Below are 19,744 nucleotides of genomic sequence, written 5' to 3'. Positions count from 1 at the left end.
AGGGATTGGGGGCGGGAGGAGAAGGGGATGACAGAGGATGAGATGGCTGGATGGCATCACCGACTCAATGGCCGTGAGTCTGAGTGAACTCTGGGAGTTGTTGATGGACAGGGAGGCCTGGTATGCTGAGATTCATGGGGTCGCAAAGAGTCGGACACGACTGAGCGACTGAACTGAACCGAACCCTCTCTATTGCACCGTTGTAAAGAATAAGCAGTCCTGCATAGGCAGGGCAAGGGAGAAGGAAAGAGGTCAACAATAAGGAGGAGTGCAGCAGTGGGTTCCAGTGTAGGAGGTGGTTGTAGGGTGGAGAAGGATGGAGTGGTGGGAGAGAAAGTTGTGAAGACCCTGGTCAGATTGTGAAGTCCTTTTACAGACCATGTAGAAGGACTTGGCATGTAGATGTTAAGGATACATGGGTGATTCTTAGAAAAACAGAGGCAGTCAGTTAGCAGTGGTTTTAATTGTCTTGGTTTCTCAAAGTATGGTTTTATTTTTAAATCAGTCACCTGGAAGTGCTTGTTTTAAATGCACATTGTTGCCCTGCCCCACACTAATGAACTCAAATCTGTTTCTGATAGGCCTCTCAGATCATTCTGATGTGTACTGGAGCTTAATATTTTAGTATTTTGAGAAGTGTTTCCTAATGCGTAGTAGGGTAATCAACTTCTGGTGTTTTTTTCCCCTTTGGCAATTGAAAATATTTTTTCCTTTGAAATAAAATGTACAACTAAAAGAGCACAGGGCTTGAGGCAGTAGGGAGGATGGGGGGACACCAGAGCCCATTCTGGGATAGGAATTTGTGCTTCTGATCCCTCTGCTGCTGCTGCTGCTGCTAAGTCGCTTCAGTCGTGTCCGACTCTGTGCGACCCCATAGACGGCAGCCCACCAGGCTCCCCCGTCCCTGGGATTCTCCAGGCAAGAACACTGGAGTGGGTTGCCATTTGCTTCTCCAATGCATGAAAGTGAAAAGTGAAAGTGAAGTCGCTCAGTCGTGTCTGACTCTTAGCGACCCCATGGACTGCAGCCCACCAGGCTCCTCCGTCCATGGGATTTTCCAGGCAAGAGTACTGGAGTGGGGTGCCATTGCCTTCTCCGATTGAGGAAGCTGATAAGGTGGCAAAGCTGGTTGGAAGCAGAATTGGAGGAACAGGAGTTACGTAGTCTACCAGAAAGGGTGTTTTGAAATGAGTGTGCTGAGTGATCTAAGCCTTCTAAAGTGAATAGCAAAGTCAAACCTCTAGGTTAGTGAGTCTCAAGGACTTTTATTCTTAGGACTCCTTATATTCTTAAAAACTGAGGATCCCAAGTGATCTATCAGTATTAACCTTATTTGACACTAAAACAAAAATGTTTAAATATTATAGTAGGCTCTTGAACAAGGTGGGGGTTAGGGTTACCCACCCTCCCCACAGTCAAAACTCCAGGAATCACTTTAGAGTCCACCCTTCATCCTGGGTTCTGCTTCTCTGGATTCAACCAGCCACAGATTATGTAGCACAGCAGCTGGTATCTACGGAAAAATTTGTTGTTGTTAGCCATTTCCTTCTCTAGGGGATCTTCCCAACCCAGGGATTGAACCCGCTGCTTCTGCTTGGCAGAATGGATTCTTTACCATTCAGACACCAGGGAAGACCCTACAGAAAAATATCTTTGTATAACAGACCTGTGACGTCCAAATCTATGTTTTTCAAGGGTCAGCTGTATTTTCTTAAAAGATTTTTTTCTTTTATGTGGACCATTATTTTTTAAAAAGTCTTTATTTGTTGCAATATTTTTTGTTTTCTGTTTTTTTTTTTTTTTTTGCTATGAGGCATGTAGGATCTCAGTTCCCTGACAAAGGATCCCATTGCATTGGAAGGTGAAGTCTTAACTGCTAGACTACCAGAGAAGTCCCAAAGGTCAACCATATTTTAAAAATAAGAAGAACAAGCCTATTAACATTTTTAAATGAAAAATAACTTGAGATATGTTTTCAGAAAAAAGGCATTTTTACACTTTGGCAAAAAGAACACTAAACTGGCTTATCAGAAGACAGCTGAATTCTTATATCAATTTCTTCATTCACATGTTGCAGTATGTTGTTTTGGTTGAAGTATATGAGGAAAATCTGACCTCACACTTATGTAGTTGGAAAGGGAGGACCTTACAGAGTCCCAAAATGTCTTGGGAAATCTCAGGGGTCCTTAGATTACACTTTGAGAACCACTACCCTCTATTAAAAAATACCCTTGGCAGGCATGTTAAACAATGCCCCAGTAGAACTTTGAAAGTACATGCTGTACTGTCTTTTGCTTATTTCCAAGGTTTGGATGATTTTTCTTATTTATATTTCAAAGCCTATGTTATACTCCTATCACCAGAAACAGATTGGGTCAGACAGACCAAATTCCATTTGTGAACAGTGAGAATTGGGACTACATTGTAAACACATTTCTTTAAACAATCCCCCCAAGCAAAAATGTCTTTTTTCCCTCTCAGTGTAAAATGCACAAAATTCAGAAAATATAAAAGACAATTATCTCTAGTACTTTGAACTTACTGGAGGTAAACACTGATACCTTCTTTTTTTAATTTCCTTCAGTCTGTCATCTGTGTTGGTATATAGAATGAAAGTGAAAGTTGCTCAGCCATGTCCGACTCTTTGCGACCCCCTGGTGGAATTCTCCAGGTCATAATACTGGAGTAGGTAGCCTTTCCCTTCTTCAGGGGATCTTCCCAATCCAGGGATCAAACCCAGGTCTCCTGCATTGCAGGAGGATTCTTTACCAGCTGAACCACCAGGGGAGCCCAAGAATACTGGAGTAGGTAGTCTATCCCTTCTCCAGGGGATCTTCCCGACCCAGGAATCGAATGAGGGTCTCCTGCATTGCAGGCAGTGTAGGTGTATAAAAGTAAGCATATGTTTGAATTTGAGACCATGTTTTTTAAAAAAAATTTAATATATTTAAAAATTTAACATATCACAAGCCTTTTTCATGACAGTAAATCATGTCCTAAGTTTTTTAACAGCTATTTTATTTTGTTATAATCTATTTACTTAGTTTCATAATGTATGCTTGACATCTTCATTCTTGGTGTGTTCATAACACAGCAGTGAATAACTCTGTACCTATCTCTTTGTGGACATCTCTGCTAATAATGTGGAGACTGGGACAAATCCTAGAAATAGAATTACCGACCTATAGAAGTCTTGTACCAGTCCACACCTCCTTTAGCAGTGTTTGAGAATACTGACCCATCACCAGTGCTTTTAGGACCAACCCCATCATGTTCCTGACATCCATCTACCATCAGAAAATGAAGTCATTTATCTTCTTACTGTTTCATTAATCATTGAATCCAGTAGTTCTCATTCTTGTCCGTATAACAGGATCACCACACGCAGCCAACCCTCAAGATTGTGTTTCAGGGGGTCTGCGGCACAGGCTTCATTTTCTAAAAGTTCCCCAGGTGATTCTGTTGTGCACTTAGGACTGAAGACCCTCCCCTGCCCTCCTGCCCCTTCCTCTGTGCTGTCTACAGCTCAGTCCCTCTGTGTTCTCTCTTCATGTCTTGCCTTAACTGAAACTGGGTTTCCTCTTGCACTCCCTCAGTAGAATGTCTCCCTATATGTCTTCGAGGCTGGTTTTCTCCATACCTGTGTTCTTCAAGTCCTGAAGTAGGGTTAGATTAATTGTGCTCTATTGCTGATTCAAATCTTTTTTTCCATTAACTGACCACAAACAAACCAGCTTCTTCAGAGCTGTCAGACTTTTCCACTCCTCACCCCAACTTGCTACTGGCATTTGCCACACCTCTCTCCTTCACTAATAACTACAGCACTTGGCTTGCAGTGCTTCTTCTCTGCTCCTTCTGTGGTCATTCTTGGCAACTGTAACACCACAGAAATGACCCATCACATACCTGAACTTTTTTTCAGCTCCCATGATATCTTTTTTTCCACTCCATTTCCACCTAGTCCTAAGTAGGACTAGTCTTCAGTCACACTGTCCTACTATATCCATACTGCCTCCCAAATCTAAATTTTTGACAGTTATCACTCCTAACCTTTCAACTCATTTACTCCTGTATTTCCTTTCAAGCAATCCTCTGATCTCACCAAAACCTTATTCTCTGGCCTTACCACTTATTCATACATATCACACCCATCTCACTTCCTTTCTTACTCAGCTTAGATGCAGTGGTCCAGCAAGACAACCATTCTTCTCTTTTGTAAAAAATTTGGCCATGCCATGTGGGATCTTAGTTTCCCCACCAGGGATGGAACTCGTGGCCCTGGCATTGGAAGTGCAGAGTCTTAACCACTGGACCTCCAGGGAAGTCCCAGTTATTCTTGTACGTATATTCTTAGTCTCTTTGTGGTGTGTATGCGTGTTAGTCGCTCAGTCGTGTCTGACTCTTTGTGACCCCATGGACTGTAGCCCACCAGGCTCTTCTGTCCGTGGCATTTTCCAGGCAAGAATTCTGGAGTGGGTTCCCATTTCCTTCTCCAGGGGATCTTCCTAACCCAGGGGTCAAACCTGTGTCTCTTGTGTCTCCTGCATTTGCCACTTAAGTCACCTGAGAAGCCACAAGAATGTGGTAAGTGCTACAGAAAAAAAAAAAAAGGATCAGGATGAGGAGTGCTAGGGGTGGGGAGGTTTAATTAATTAATTTAAAAATTATGGCATAATTTACATAAGATGCACACATCTTGTACAGCTCAGTTTTCACAAATGTACACACCTACATAACTACCACCTAGGTAAAAATATAGAAGCTTCCCACTGTTCCAGAAAGTTCCCATATGCTCCCTTTCCATAGGTAGTTCCATGTCAACCCTCCTGTTATTGGGGGGTGGGGAACTGACCTATATTCTGTTACTCTGTTTTGCCTGATTTTGAACATTATCTGCATGAATTCATGCATATGTATGCTTGGGTCTGCTTTCCTTCAGCTTCAGCCAACACTGAACGTTTGTAGCGCTGAGTTGCCAGGATTCACGCTTTAGTAGGCTCTATTGCATCCCACTGGTAGATATGTATGTATATGTCCATGGATGACATTTGAACGGATTCCAGTTTGGGTTGCTGTGACATTCCCGTGCATGTCTCTTGGGTGGGTTGTAGGAGAGGAACTGCCTAGTTGAAGGGTTGACCAAGGAAGGTCCTGTTCACCTCTTTGCCCAGGGGCCTGAGGCATAACCTAGAGTACTTTCTTTCTTTCTCTCTCTCTCTCTTTTTTAAAGATTTGCCTTAAATTATGAAAGTACAATAACACATTTTCAGGAGACTTGGAAAATACAGAACAAGGTTACATATAATTCCACTGTATATTAAGATTTTTCGTTGGAGGACTTTCCTGGTGGCTCGGCGGTAAGGGATCGGCTTGCCAATGCACGTGGGCTCTTCACTGAGCCTGTGTGCCACAGCTATTGAACCTGTGCTCTAGAGCCCCTGCCCTGCAACAAGAGAATCCACTGTAATGAGCAGCCTGAGCACCGCAACTAGAGAAAAAGCCCACATAGCAACAAAGACCCAGCACAGCCAATAAACAAATAATTACAAAAAGATTTTTAGTTGGAGAGTTCAATGTCAAACTCTCAAAAATTAATAGAATGAATATACAGAGAAGTAGAAGGATATAGTAGACCTGAAAAGCACTGTGAACCAATTCAATATAATTAATATTTATAAAATTTTCACACAACAGTAGGATACAAATTCTATTCAAGTTCCCATAGACTGTAAACTAGGAGACACTGGAACACATCCAGGGATATAAAAAGTGCAAAATTGTCATGGTCTAAAGGTACTAAAATCATATAAAGTCTGTTCTCTTATCACTGTGGAATTATACTAGAAATCAATATCTAAAGATATTCGAAAACAACCCACATGGTTTCAAGTGTGGTGTGACATTTACCAAGAGAGATCTTCGACTTAGGCATCAAAAGCCTCAAAGTTAGACTGAAAAAAACACCTTGGGTGACTGCACAGAAGAATGTTTAAACGAGAAATTAGTATCAAGATGATAATATTAATGATACTTTAAACAAAATCCCATGTATGTGGAAGTTAAATGTCCACTTTTAAATGATGGTTGCATCTAAGAAGCCATAACAAGGAAAATGAGAAAACGTTTGTAATAGAATAAAAATAAAAAGAGTATTTACCAGAATTTGCTGCATGTAGCTGAAGTTGCTCAATGCAATTAAATACAAGGGGGATCTTGAATAAGGTATGAAAACAAATAATGGACACAAGCATAAAATTTTGTGAAATTTTAACAAAATCTGTACTTTAATGATGTTGTAGAGGTTTACTGTTTTAAGTGGGATGGTGGCGGTACGATTCATCGTCAAGGTGACATTTGAACCAAGACTTGGAGGAGGTGAGGCAATGAACCATGCAGATGTTTCAGGGAAGAGTATGCCAGAAAAAAGAAAGTACTGGGGCCTGAGGAATGAGAGTGCATATCCTGTGAAAGGGATCAGTCAGGCTCTTAGGGGTCAGGTCATGTAGGGCTTCTACACAGTTAAAAGAAATTTTTAGTAGAAGGCAAACTGGAAACTATTAGGGCATTTTGAGCAGAAGAGTGATAGGAACTGATTGTGACTGGGTCATTTTGGTTGTTGGAATGAGACTAGATTGTAGGGGGTTGGGGGGGCAGAAAAAGAAAGATCAATTAGGAAGTGATGGAAATAGTCCAGATGAGAGATGATGATGATTGTGGATCAGATGGTAAGAAATAGATTAGGGATATACTTTGAAAAACGTCAAAGGACAAACAAAGGTCTGTCTAGTCAAAGCTATGGATTTTCCTGTGGTCATGTGTGGATGTGAGAGTGGATCATAAAGAAAGCTGAGCACCGAAGAATTGATGCTTTTGAACTGTGGCATTGGAGAAGACTCTTGAGAGTCCCTTGGACTGCAAGGAGATCCAACCAGTCTATCCTAAAGGAAATCAGTCCCAATATTCATTGGAAGGACTGATGCTGAAGCTGAAATTCCAATACGTTGGCCATGTGATGTGAAAAACTGACCCATTGGAAAAGACCCTGATGCTGGGAAAGATTGAGGGCGGGAGGAGAAGGGGATGACAGAGGATAAGATGGTTGGATGGTATCACTGACTCAATGGACTTGGGTTCATCCCGGAGCAAGCTCTGGGAGTTGGTGATGGACAGGGAAGCCTGGCATGCTGCAGTCCATGGGGTCACAAAGAGTTAGACATGAGTGAACAGCTAACTGAATTGATAGTTTGATGAAATAATAAGCCATAATATAATGTTTTTTTAAAAAAATATAAGACATTTTGTATTATTTCTAGTCTTTACAACAGTGCTTGAAATTTTTCAAGGATGATAAAACTGAGTCTGAGAGAGGCAAAACAAATTGCCTTAGGCACATGGCTACTGAATTTTTCTATACTAATCAGATGTCTTAGTTCTCACAATAGAATCCTCTCTAGCTAGTTTACATGGGAAGGGATTCACAAAGGCTCTTCAAAATTTGCAGAATTTTTGGAGAAGCTAGGCTGAGCTGCTAGGAACAACAGATCACAGAACCACAGATCAGATTCGACCGGTAGTGGAGCCGCAGGCAAAACACAGGGACTCTGCTGTGGACAGAGGAGACGGTTCCATCACCACTGACTTCAGAACCAGCTACCTTTGCTTCCCTGGACGTTCTTTGTTTGTTTTTTTTTTTTCCGGAAAACTTGCTTTCAAAACAAAGTCTTGCATGTGTATTTCTGATTGGTAGACTTTAATACACTTACATTAATTTCAAAATTTCAAATGTATCTTTGAAATGAATTCAAAATGCATTTTGAAATGGATTAAAAATTTCAATGCATTTAAAAAATCTGTTTCCGATGAGGGAGGTAAGATTTATATGGGGGGAATTATCCAAGTGAGAAGAAGCTGTTTGAGAGATCCAGGAAAGGATAAATGTTCGCCGCAGTCACTCTGTGGATGCCCTACATCAGTGTACACCCTTCCTCCATCCTTAAACCCCCAGCCTGCAGAACACAGCCTCGCTCCTCAAAAGGGGAAGCCCCTAGTTTCAGTGGATTGCATTCAGCTCTATAGTCAGGATTTTGGTTTGCTGTTCATTCTAATTTAAACACATTCTTTTCTTAATGCCTTGGAAAGTGAAAGTGAAGTCTCTCAGTCGTGTCTCACTCTTTGCAACCCCATGACTATAGCCTACCAGGCTCCTCCATCCATGGGATTTTCCAGGTAAGAATACTGGAGTGGGTTGCCATTTCCTTCTCCAGGGGATCTTCCTGACCCAGTGAATGAAGCCAGGTCTCCCGCATTGCAGGCAGACTCTTTACGTCTGAGCCATCAGGGAATCCCTACCCTGGATAAATTATAAAATATATCAACAGAGACTATATACAATATATATTGGGAAAGGGAGAGGAGAAAGATTTAGCAATACATTTATATAACATAACTCACCAACAAGGGGAAATATAAGAATACAGTTAATATTTATTACTCCATGTTGCTTTGCCCTCAGCCATAACTTGGTTTGCCTTTACCTGGTTCAGTTCAGTCACTTAGTTATATCCTACCTTTTGCAGCCCCATGGACTGCATCATGCCAGGCTTCCCTGTCCATCACCAACTCCCAGAGCTTGCTCAGACTCATGTCCTTTGAGTCGCTGATGCCATCCAACCATCTCATCCTCTGTCAGCCCCTTTTCCTCTTGCCTTCAATCTTTCCCAGCATCAGTGTCTTTTCCAAAGAGTCAGTTCTTTGCACCACATGGCCGAAGTATTGGAGTTTCAGCTTCAGCATCAGTCCTTCCAATGAATATTCAGAACTGATTTCCTTTAGGACTGACTGGTTTGATCTTGTTGCTGTCCAAGGGACTCTCAAGAGTCTTCTCCAACACCATAGTTCAAAAGCATCAATTCTCTGGTGCTCAGTTTTCTTTATGGGCCAACTCTCATATCCATACATGACTACTGGAAAAACCATAACTTTGACTAAATGGACCTTTGTTGGTAAAGTAATGTCTCTGCTTTTTAATATGCTGTCTAGGTTGGTCATAACTTTTCTTCTAAGGACCAAGCGTCTTTTAATTTCATGGCTGCAGTCACCATCTGTAGTGATTTTGGAGCCCCCCAAAATAAAGTCTCTCATTGTTTCCATTGTTTCTCCATCTATTTGCTATGAAGTGATGGGACCAGATGCCATGATCTTAGTTTTTTGAATGTTGAGTTTTAAGCTGACTTTTTCACTCTCCTCTCTCACTGTCATCAAGAGGCTTTTGAGTTCCTCTTCACTTTCTGCCATAAGGGTGGTGTCATCTGCATATCTGAGGTTATTGATATTTCTCCAGACAGTCTTGATTCCAGCTTGTGCTTCATTCGGTTCGGCATTTCGCATGATGTACTCTGCATATAAGTTAAAAAGGCAAGGTGACAATATACAGCCTTGATGTACTCCTTTCCCAATTTGGAACCAGTCTGTTGTTCCATGTCCCATTCTAACTGTTGCTTCTTGACCTGCATACATATTTCTCAGGAGGCAGGTAAGGTGGTCTGGTATTCCCATCTCTAAGAATTTTCCACAGTTTGTTGTGATCCACACAGTAAAAGGCTTTAGTGTAGTCAATGAAGCAGAAGTAGATGTTTTTCTGGAATTCTTTTGCTTTTTCTATGATACAATGGGTGTTGGCAACTTAATCTCTGGTTCCTCTGCCTTTTCTAAATCCAGCTTGAACATCTGAAAGTTCTTGGTTCACATACTGTTGAAGCCTAGCTTGGAGAATTTTGAGCATTACTTTGCTAGCATCCTTTACCTGGTGGAGGATTTTTATTCCTGAGGATGTGAGTCTGGGGTGACCTTCTGTTTCTCTGGGGTTGCTTTAGTTGTGTTAATTTTCACCATTTGATGGGGAAGTACAAGGAGGGCACTTTAGTTTTGAACATTCCTCCAGCCTGTCTCAGGAAGCAGAGCTATTTCCCTAACAGCCAGGATCAGTGACCCCAGCTGAAATGGTCAACCCTCCCCCTTCCACCCCATTTTATTTGCTTATTTAGTCATGTGGTGTACAGAACCTGAAACGACCAAGCGCCAGTCTCCACTGGTAGATACCCCCGGTGGAAACATTTCTCTTCTGGACATTTTCTGTATCACATGCACTGGCACATATTTATATTCCCTTCAGAATTGTTCTGCCTACACTGATTGACTCATCAGAGAAACCTAAGCTTCCAGGTGGGTACAGAGGTATATCAAATGTCAAAATCTTTTTCCTAACGTGACTCTTTTCATATTCAATAAATCCACCCCCAACTAAAGATGATGCCTATAAGAAAAAGAAAGAAGGAAGAAGAGAGAAGAGCTGTTTTGTAATGGAAGAGCTGTCTCAAGATGTGATGAGTGTTCCAGAAGAATATGGTGACTTCCCTTTGGGGACATTATAGAATTCTTTTATTTTAAACTTTACAAAATATTTATTATTTTATTTATTTTTTGGTTGTACTGGGTCTCAGTTGCAACATGTGGGATCTAGTTCCCTGATCAGGGATTGAACCTGCCCCCCTGCATTGGGATGAAAGAGTCAGTGGGCCACTAGGGAATCCCAGGACACTGTAGAATTCTTGAGTTGGATGGGTGGGTCAGGGTAAAGCCCTTCTGTTTCAAAGGATCTATTTCTATCCTTGCATTCATTGATGCTTGAGAGATACACGGATTGTGACTGATTGTGACCTTAGCACTAGCAGCAGGGATCTCGGAGAACAGATGAAAGATAACACTGAGAACTTTATATCTTAACCAGCTCTGCCATCTTGGAAACCATCATTTTTTTTTTTTTTAACCTTGCAGCTTTTAGATCCTAAGCTCTCAAATATTTATTTTTTGGCAGTAAGCAACATTCAGAAAATATATCTTTATTGTTAAGTCTAAATATTCCAGTTTATTAATTTGTTTAACCCAGTGGAATTATTAGAGGACATCAGGCATGTCTAATTGCCACCAATTTATTTCAAACAGTTATGAACAGAGAATTGCAAAGCATTTCTTTCCTTGGGCCTGTATACTCTCTGTGTTATGTCTCTGCAAACAGAGTATGTAAGCCTATTTTCTTTTCTGTTTGTGTATGCATTCGGCACATTAATTGAGTGCCTGCTACATTCCAGCTAATTTCATGCTGGGGACACACTGGTGAGCCTCAGGCACAGTCTTTTTGCCATAGCCTTTCCATTCTAGCAAGGGATGCTAGTACACACCAAAAGCAGCTCTATCTCCTGCTGGTTAGGATGTCCTGTCATTTACCTAGAAAACAGCAGGGGGCAACCCAGCGTTTTAGATGACAGCAGATTAGAATTGTTACTTCAGTTTTTGAAAGAAGCTGGAATCTAGTTTTGCATTTTGCTCAGGGCTTACCTGACTTTAGGTATCTCTGGTATCAAATCTGGGAAAAAGTCAAACTACAGGAACATTTTCTCTTCATATTCAATGAACATCTGAATTCAGACTTCAGAGTAAGTATTTTTGGGGAATAGTTGTGAGGGATGCTTGCTAAGTAAAGGGATTTTATTCTCAATGCTTTAAAAAATAACAACTATTAAGTAGATTTAATATTAACATATAATATTGTCTACAAATCTGATTTTTTAATTTAGATGTTTGCTTAAACTGAGTTGTAGCCACGCTTTGATTTTTGATGAGAGGATGAGTAAAGAGGCCATTGTTTTCATTAGCTAACCTTATTCCCATTTCAGAAATAGTAGCCACTCCCACATCCCTTCAGAGTGAATGAGAGGAAACGTTAGAAATGTAGAGAAAGAAACTGCACATGCGTGTATGTGTATGTGTGTGTGTGTGTGTGACATAGTGTTATGGCCATGAGAATGCATCAGAGGAGCAGAAGAGAGGAAAGGACCAGGGATGTGGGGTGTTGCATTTTGGCCAAAGACCTTGAGAGACTATTCTAATTTTGGACTTTTTAATGGTACATTAGGTTTGCTGGGTACTCTAAAACAGTAAGTATTCAATTGAGCTATGAGGCTAGGCATTGGGCTTTTCTACGCAAAGGAAAATCTGAGCTAGAGAGGAGAAATACCTGAGCAGATGCCTTTTATCAACCAGCACCTTGCTGGGCTCGTTCTTTAATCTACGGCTTCCCTGGCCCTCCTGTTCTGTTACTCTCCATGGGTCAAAGTGCACCAACTCTCTTTGGCAATGACTTCCTAGGCAGCAAGTGGGTGAGTGGAAAGGGAGGGAGCTAAATCAATCTCTAGTGAATCTGAGAGTCAATCACATCTTCTTATTCCGTTGAATTACTTCTCTTCCCCAGTAGATAGTAAGTTCTGTGGACCAGGGTCGTGTTTATCTTGCTCACCACTGACTTTGCTGTGCCTATACATTTTTCACACACCAGTGTTTAGGAGCATAAATAACAGCCCTCCCACTGACCTCATTAAGAAAAGCCTAAAGAGATTTAAAAAATGTGGATAATCCCAGCCATGAGTTATTTGGAATTGTATGTGTGCATGTATGTGACTGATTTCCAATCACCTGTCACTGGTTCACCTATGAGTATGATGAAATAGAGAGGTAATGAGCAGGAATAGCTAAGGAATTCTGAATAGGCTCAATGGTAAAGAATCCATCTGTAAGGAAGGAGATGAGGGAGACCTGGGTTCAATCCCTGGGTCAGGAAGATTCCTTGAAGAAGGAAATGGCAACCCAGTCCCATATTCTTGCCTGGAGAATCCCATGGACAGAGGGGCCTGGTGGGCTACAGTCTATGGGGTCACAAAGAGTCAGACATGACTTAGTAACTAAACACACACACACAATACAAGGAGTCCTGAAATGTCTTCAAAGTTGACCATCTACGAGACTTCCCTGGAGGTCTAGTAGTTAAGAATCCACCTTGCAATGCAAGTTTGACCCCCTGGTCAGGAAACTAAGATCCCACATGTCACAGAGCAACTAAACCCACATGCTGCAACTAGAGAATCCATGAGCTGCAAGGAGAGATCCTACATGAGGCAACGAAGATCCAGCAAGCCGCAGCTAAGACCCGACGCCAGCCAAATAAATTTTTGTTGACCATCTAATATTGTGAAATGAAAGTGAAGTGAGAGTCGCTCAGCCGTGTCCGACTCTTATGGACTATACAGTCCATGGAATTCTCCAGGCTAGAATACTGGAGTGGGTAGCCTTTCCCTTTTCCAGGGGATCTTTCCAACACAGGGATCGAACCCAGGTCTCCTGCATTGCAGGCGGATTCTTTACCAACTGAACTATCAGGGAAGCCCTATCCAATATTGTAGACTCTTTGAATTAGAAGGGCCTTACCCTGCCACCCATCCAAGTCAGGAATTCTACAGTGTCTCCAAAGGAAGTCACCATAATCTGCTGAAACACTTACCAAATCTTGAGACAGTTCTTCCAGTACTACAAAGCTTTCCTTCCTTCTTCTTTCTTTCCTTCTTTTTGGCAGGAGGATGTTTAAAAAATATAGAAAAAGCCTAGAATGAACAAGTACTAATGTTTTGTTGTTTGACCTCAGTCATCCATCACTGGGGAATAATTCTCCATGGATCGCTCACCTTTTTGCACGTATAGGAGTGAACTACTGGGCCATCTTTTCAAGGACGTTTGGATGGTCAATAAGTGTGGAAGGTAGAGATAGTGGTTGCCTTCAGAATAAAGGGCAGATTTCTTAAAATCTTGGAAGACAGAGTTTGTCTTGCACTGGAGCTACTAAATGCTGATTTCTCACTACTGCTATGGCTGCGAGTAACAATCTGCCTTTTGTTTCTGGCCTAAGACTGGGAAACTGTGGCACATTACTATTTAAACTGTCCTAGGCCAGAGAAAACAGGTGGAAATAGCTCCCAAGTAATATTAATATTAAAACTTGAGAAGGATAGAAAAAGAAGAAAACTAGACAATTTCACTTATGAATGTAGAAGCTAAACTACTAAACAAAAATTAGTAAGCACAATCCAGTAGAAAGTTATACAAAGAATGAAAGGAAATTAAGCTCACATTTATTTCAGATTTGTAAAGATAGTCTAAAAGTTGAAAATTCAGCAAAAAAATTTCTGTGTTCAGATGAAAAGAGAAAAAAACCTGCATTATTACAGCAGTAGAAAGTAAAGGCATTGATAAAATCTAGCAACAATTACTAATAGAAATCCCATGTAAATTAAAAATAAAATAAGGCTTTTAAAACATGCTGATGGCTGTATTGAATTATGAAATAGAGAAGCCACTTTAAAATCAGGAACAAATAGCATTGACCACTTTTATTGTTACTGTTGTTTTGGAAGTTTCAAATAATTCAATAGGACAATAAAATATGTAGAATGTTAGAGAAAAACCAGTCACAGAGAGTCAGGATGAGCCACGGAAAGATTCGGAACTTGAAATGCACAGACATGGATCGAAATCTCACTTTGTATCCATTTCATCTGTGGAACTTTGGGTAAGCTATTTAATTTTTTTACAGTTCAGTTTTCAGTGAAACGGATATAATAATCATTTTGGAGATTCTGCACATATTAAATTCCCTCCACTCTTGTCAAAGGGCCCAGCTCAGTGGCCTGACACACACTCGGTTCAACTGCTCATTCCTTCCAACACTTTCAACCTCTGAGAATTTGAAAAACAGTAAGATTCTGGATGTTTGTGAAGCCTATATATCACTATATGTGAAGCCTATAATGTCACTATAACAATTTCTGTGATTAAGAATGACACCAATATAGAGATGCCTAATTTTTTTTTTCGTTCAAGCTTCTTCCAGAAACCTGAGAACTTTCAATACTTGCAACCCAAATTGATGATTCTGCCTCTTCCAGAAGAAAATCAATAAACATTAGTGCCTCCTTGGCAGACAAATTATAGGAACCACAAGTTCCACAATGTTTCATAATCTTATGAAATGTCATAATCTTATGACAAACCCCATCTGAGTTCCTGCAGGAGGAATCTTTTCTTACCAGGATCCCACTGGTCAGGCCCAGAGTCGGCTGTGCCTCCCTCCCTTGGTTTTGCCACTTTGCTCATGTGATTTGTCTGCACTTCCACCTTCTGTGAGCTTGGCCATTTCCTGGCTTGGTGGGTTCCCAGCCCTGCAGAACCAGCCAGCCCTTCTTCATGGAGAGGCCTGGGAGGGCTCCTGCTTTGGCCGCAGACTATTGGGCCTCAGCTCCAGCAATAACATGTCAGGCTGAAGGTTTACTCCTCTGGAACATTTAAAAATAGGATTGATTTATTTATTTATTTTTGGCTGTTCTGAGTCTTTGTGGCTGTGTGGGCTCTCTTTACTTGTGGTGAGTGGGGGCTGCTCTCGTTGCGAACCACAGGCTCTAGAGCGCGTGAGCTTCAGTAGCTGCAGCTCACGGGCTTGATGCTCTGGGGCCTGTGGGAATCTTCCTGGACCAAGGATCGAAACCATGTCCCCTGCATTGGCAGGTGGGTTCTTATCTACTGGACCACCAGGGAAGTGGTCTCTGGAACATTTTTTTAGAACATTTATGGCTCAGCCTTCTCTGCTCATCTGTGTGAAGTAATCTTTGAGTTACTTCACTTCTGGATCTTCTTTCTCAAAACCCATACTTCTAATCAATTCAAAGAAAACATCAGACAACTCGGAGGGAGGGACAGTGTATGACCAGGAATCTTCACAATGGTCAAAGTCGTGATAAACAAGGAAAGACAGAAAAATGGTCACAGATTGGAGGAGACAGAGGAGACACGATGACTAAACTCAACGTAGGATCCTGGAACGTTAATGGAGAAGTGGGTGAAATCCGAATCATATCTGGAGTGTAGCTTATGGCATGATCCCAACGTTAATTTCTTATTAATAATTTTGACAAAAGCGGCATGGTCAGAAAAGATGTTACCATTAGCAGACACTGGGCACAGGATACATGGGAACCCTCAGAACTACATTTGTAACTCTTCTGTAAATATAAATTTATTTCAAAATCAAAAGTTTACTAAAAAGAAAAAGTCCCTTCTAAGCCTGAGATAACCTCTGGTTGTTATGGTTCAGAAAATGAAGCCAGGTTTCCAATGTTACAACAAATGCTGACCCACTGGTGGTCTCTCTTCCACTCAGTGATGTGTGCATAGTACAGTGTCAAATAACTGTCATTTTCTTTTAGCTCAAATGGGACCAGGGACCCCTAAGATGTGCCTGTAAGCGAGCCCAGAAACACACAGGGGGTCAGGCAATGTTACAAAATGGTGCCTCTCTTTCTACTAGAAAGAGAAGCTCTGTTTAATGACCACACACACAGCCCTGTCCCTACTCCAACTGCCCTACAGTGACTGGAGTCGGTTTGAAACTCATCACTAGAGTTTCAGATGCACTCCCAGGATTGACATTTGCCTAAGGACACTTGGACCTGTCAGCCAGGTTGTGTGGCTGGGTCATTTTCTAAATGGCTTCTGGCATTGTGTAGCAGGATCCAAGAAGGACCCCCCTTCTCTCTAAAGAAAACAAAACCAGCATCAGGAACACTGGGGAAGCAGAGGGGGCTGAAGTGAGCTGTCAGAGTGAGGAAGGGGCCCGCAGGAGAGTTAGAAACCTTGACAAGTATTTTCATCTCTCCAGAGGAGTCAAGCTTCTCCAAATTTGTGGTTCCTCTGACTCCACAGGAATTGTATCACTCTGCAGTGTTCCCAGGCAATTATTTCTCCTTGCAAAGCTGAGCCTCCCCTTTCAGGATCCAATCAAGCGACCACAAATCAAAGATAGCTTGGACTCATTCCACTAATAGCATTGAAAGCCATTAGCTGAAGTTGTTTGAAAAGGGAAGTGGCTCAGATATCTCTGGTCTCACCAGAAAAGCTTCTGTAATGTCAGATTATAGTTACCAAATGGCTTAGGGGCTGAGGCATCATGTTTCTCATAAGGAGAGGTTATTTATTGCACCACTGAACCAACACACTCTCCCTTACTCACTTGCACAAGATAAGATGAAGAGTCCTTTCAAGTTGAATTAAGTTTAAAAGGAAAAGCAACACACATGTTCCCAGCTAATGCTTGGGTTTAGCTCTGGTTGTGTAGGAAGAAAGAGTAGATGGTGCCCTCTGTGGGTGGTCTGCGGGGCTCTGCAAGGCCCTCTTTGCCCCAGTGAACTTGTGGGGATCATTCCTTTTGGTTAGGGCACTCTTTCCGAGTGTCTTGGTCAAAATGCTAAAAGTCGGGGCTGTTCATCACCATTAACTTACCAGGGACCCATGTTTCTTTGGGGAATTATTTCTCCCAGTCTCCCTTCCCTGTGGTTCTGAGGGCCTGGCAAGCCCAGAACTCCATGCCCTTGTCCAGGGCTTAGATGGGTATCCTTCTCTCAGACCACAGTGATTGGTTGAGGGATGGGCACATGACAGATTCTGGGGTGATCAGAGGCCTTTCTTCAGACTGATCTAAGAAGAGCTAGTGGTGAGAGTCATCTTAACTTGGGGAGGCTGGAGGGATGGATGGGAATCTAGATTCCGGAGGCTATGTTTTCAGCCACACAGAATGAAGGGAATAAAGCCAAGTATGGGGTAAGGAAAAAGGAGTTTTCATGGCATTGAGACCCAATTCTAGGCCTTGAGAGCACAGACATGTGTTTGGATGCTCCAGGTTCTTTACAACGAAGCCGCATTTTAACTAAGCATGTTTATACTGGCTTCCATCACTCTCAAGAAAGAATATTCTAACACTCTCATCAATGTGCCTGACTTCTAGGGCTTTCCATAAATACCAATCCTGCATGGACAAGAAAAGGCTGCTTGCTGGCCTGATTTTGTTGGGGTTAGAGTCCCTGAGTGCACACCCTAGGTGGGCTCCCAACTACCAGGGGCCTCTTCTGGTCAGGAATAAAAACATTTTGACTGGACAGCTGTGAAAGTGGAGGGCCCAAGTGTGGCCTGTTCTTCCTGGCGTTTTCTCCTTTTTGCTTACTGGATTTTCTGGAAGTTTCTTTTGAAGAAAGGGCTCTGTAGCTAGAATTGTTTTATGTTTACCAGCTGAGAAGATCTTTACTGGCCTCTCCAAGGCTAATGTTCTTTATGGTTTCCCTTTCTTAATCACCTGGCCTGGGCATGATTAGAGACCTAAGAGATTGCTGTGTTCACAGGCCGGGCAGCCCAGGGGATGGGGCAGGAGGTTGTCACCTGGGTGGAGACAGGCCTGAGCTCCCATCTGGGCCTTCCCCGCGGGGCCTCCGTTTCTGCCAGCCTCTGTAGGCCCCCGCTGAGATAAGCCTGGAGTATGTCAGTCTCATGGAGTTTCCGCCTCAGCTGGCCATTCCCATCCTTGGATGCTCCGTCCCAGTCAAAAGGGTACGTGTGGGTGTGCAGGGTGGTCTGCGATTCCCGACTCCTGGGAAGGCGGCCGCCCGCCCAGCCCAGGTGCTCCGAGGCCCGCGCGAGCCAGAGAGCCTGCTGTGAGTGAGGCCGGATGTGAAGCGGAGGGGGAGGCAGAGCACGTGGGGTGGAGAATAATAAACTCCTTCATGGCTCTGAAGGCTTGCCGAGCCTGATTTTCAATTATAAATAATCCCTGGATTTGTTCAAAGCTCAACAACAGCCCCGACTGCCCTACAGCTGGCCAGAGCAGCCCACGTGACTTTTCAGATCTCAGGGGTGTCCCACCTCTCTTCTGGCCTTTGCCGTGATGGGGGCGGGGGTCTGAGAACACAGCTGAGACACATTTATCGAACTGAAATCGACGTTTTACGGCGTATGTTAACCGAGTTTCTGTGCAGCAGAGCTCAGTAAACAAAGAACCTTGTGCTTGCAGTGGAGAACTGTTCATCTGTACAGCTCATCTTCACTGAACACCTACTGTGTGCCTATACACCCATCCTGCGCTAGGGACTGGGGTAGGGGGCGGGGCGGAGAAAAATATGTCCTTGTTCCTGAGTGGAGGAAGCAAAGACGAGGGGGAGATAAAATGCTGGGATCCTGGTTTTGTTCGGATGGGCTAGAACGGGCCTCGTATCATGAGGAAGGCCTGGAGGGGCTGTTACCTTTGAGCCGGTTCTCGCTGGAGCAGGAGGGAAACTCGTCAGGAGGACTGAGCTTTGAGTCCTGTCAAAGAAGCTCTAGGAATCACCTGAGAATCCCGAAGTCCAGCGCACAGAAGCTGGTGCACAGAAAGAACCCGACCAAAGGGAAGGGGCTGATGGGAGGGCTGGGGGTGAGGGGTGCGTGGAGCCTGAAGCTGCCGGCTCAACACAGAGGCTGTGGGCTCGTTTGTAAACCCTGTGGCTGGTGGTGGCTGGATAAGACGTTATCCATCTCATTTTTACTGCAAAAAAGCTGTGAGCAGCCTGATAGCTGGGGGAGGGTGTGGTGGTCCCTGGGCGCCTGGTCTCGGGGGTGTGGAGTGGGGTGGGAGATAGGTCCTTCTTCCTCCTTTTCTGCAATCCCAGCCCCAATCTGCTTTGCCCCTGCACGTAGCCATGGCCTAGGCCAAAATGTTTTGATTCAATAAATACTTTTCAGGGAAAACCAAGAAATCCCAGAAAACATCACTTGAAGAAAATGTCCTTCTGGAGTTTTAATGAAGGTGGAGCAAAGGGAGGGTGGAGGGTGAAAATCACATTTTCACCCAAAGGAATGAAATGGTGCATGGTGTCCTTTCAAACGGTGCTGTGTTTCAAGAATGGCTTGGGCTCTAGGGATGTAGGGGAGGGTAAAATTATCTCACTGTAATTTGAGAAAAACTGTCTATTTTTTTTTTTTATTCCCTGTAGAAGTGAAAGCAGAA

This window comes from Bos indicus, chromosome 11, assembly GCF_029378745.1.
Source record: "Bos indicus isolate NIAB-ARS_2022 breed Sahiwal x Tharparkar chromosome 11, NIAB-ARS_B.indTharparkar_mat_pri_1.0, whole genome shotgun sequence".
In the NCBI taxonomy this organism is placed as follows: domain Eukaryota; kingdom Metazoa; phylum Chordata; class Mammalia; order Artiodactyla; family Bovidae; genus Bos; species Bos indicus.
The sequence above is the reverse complement of the archived record's forward strand: the minus strand, read 5'-3'. Positions refer to the sequence as shown.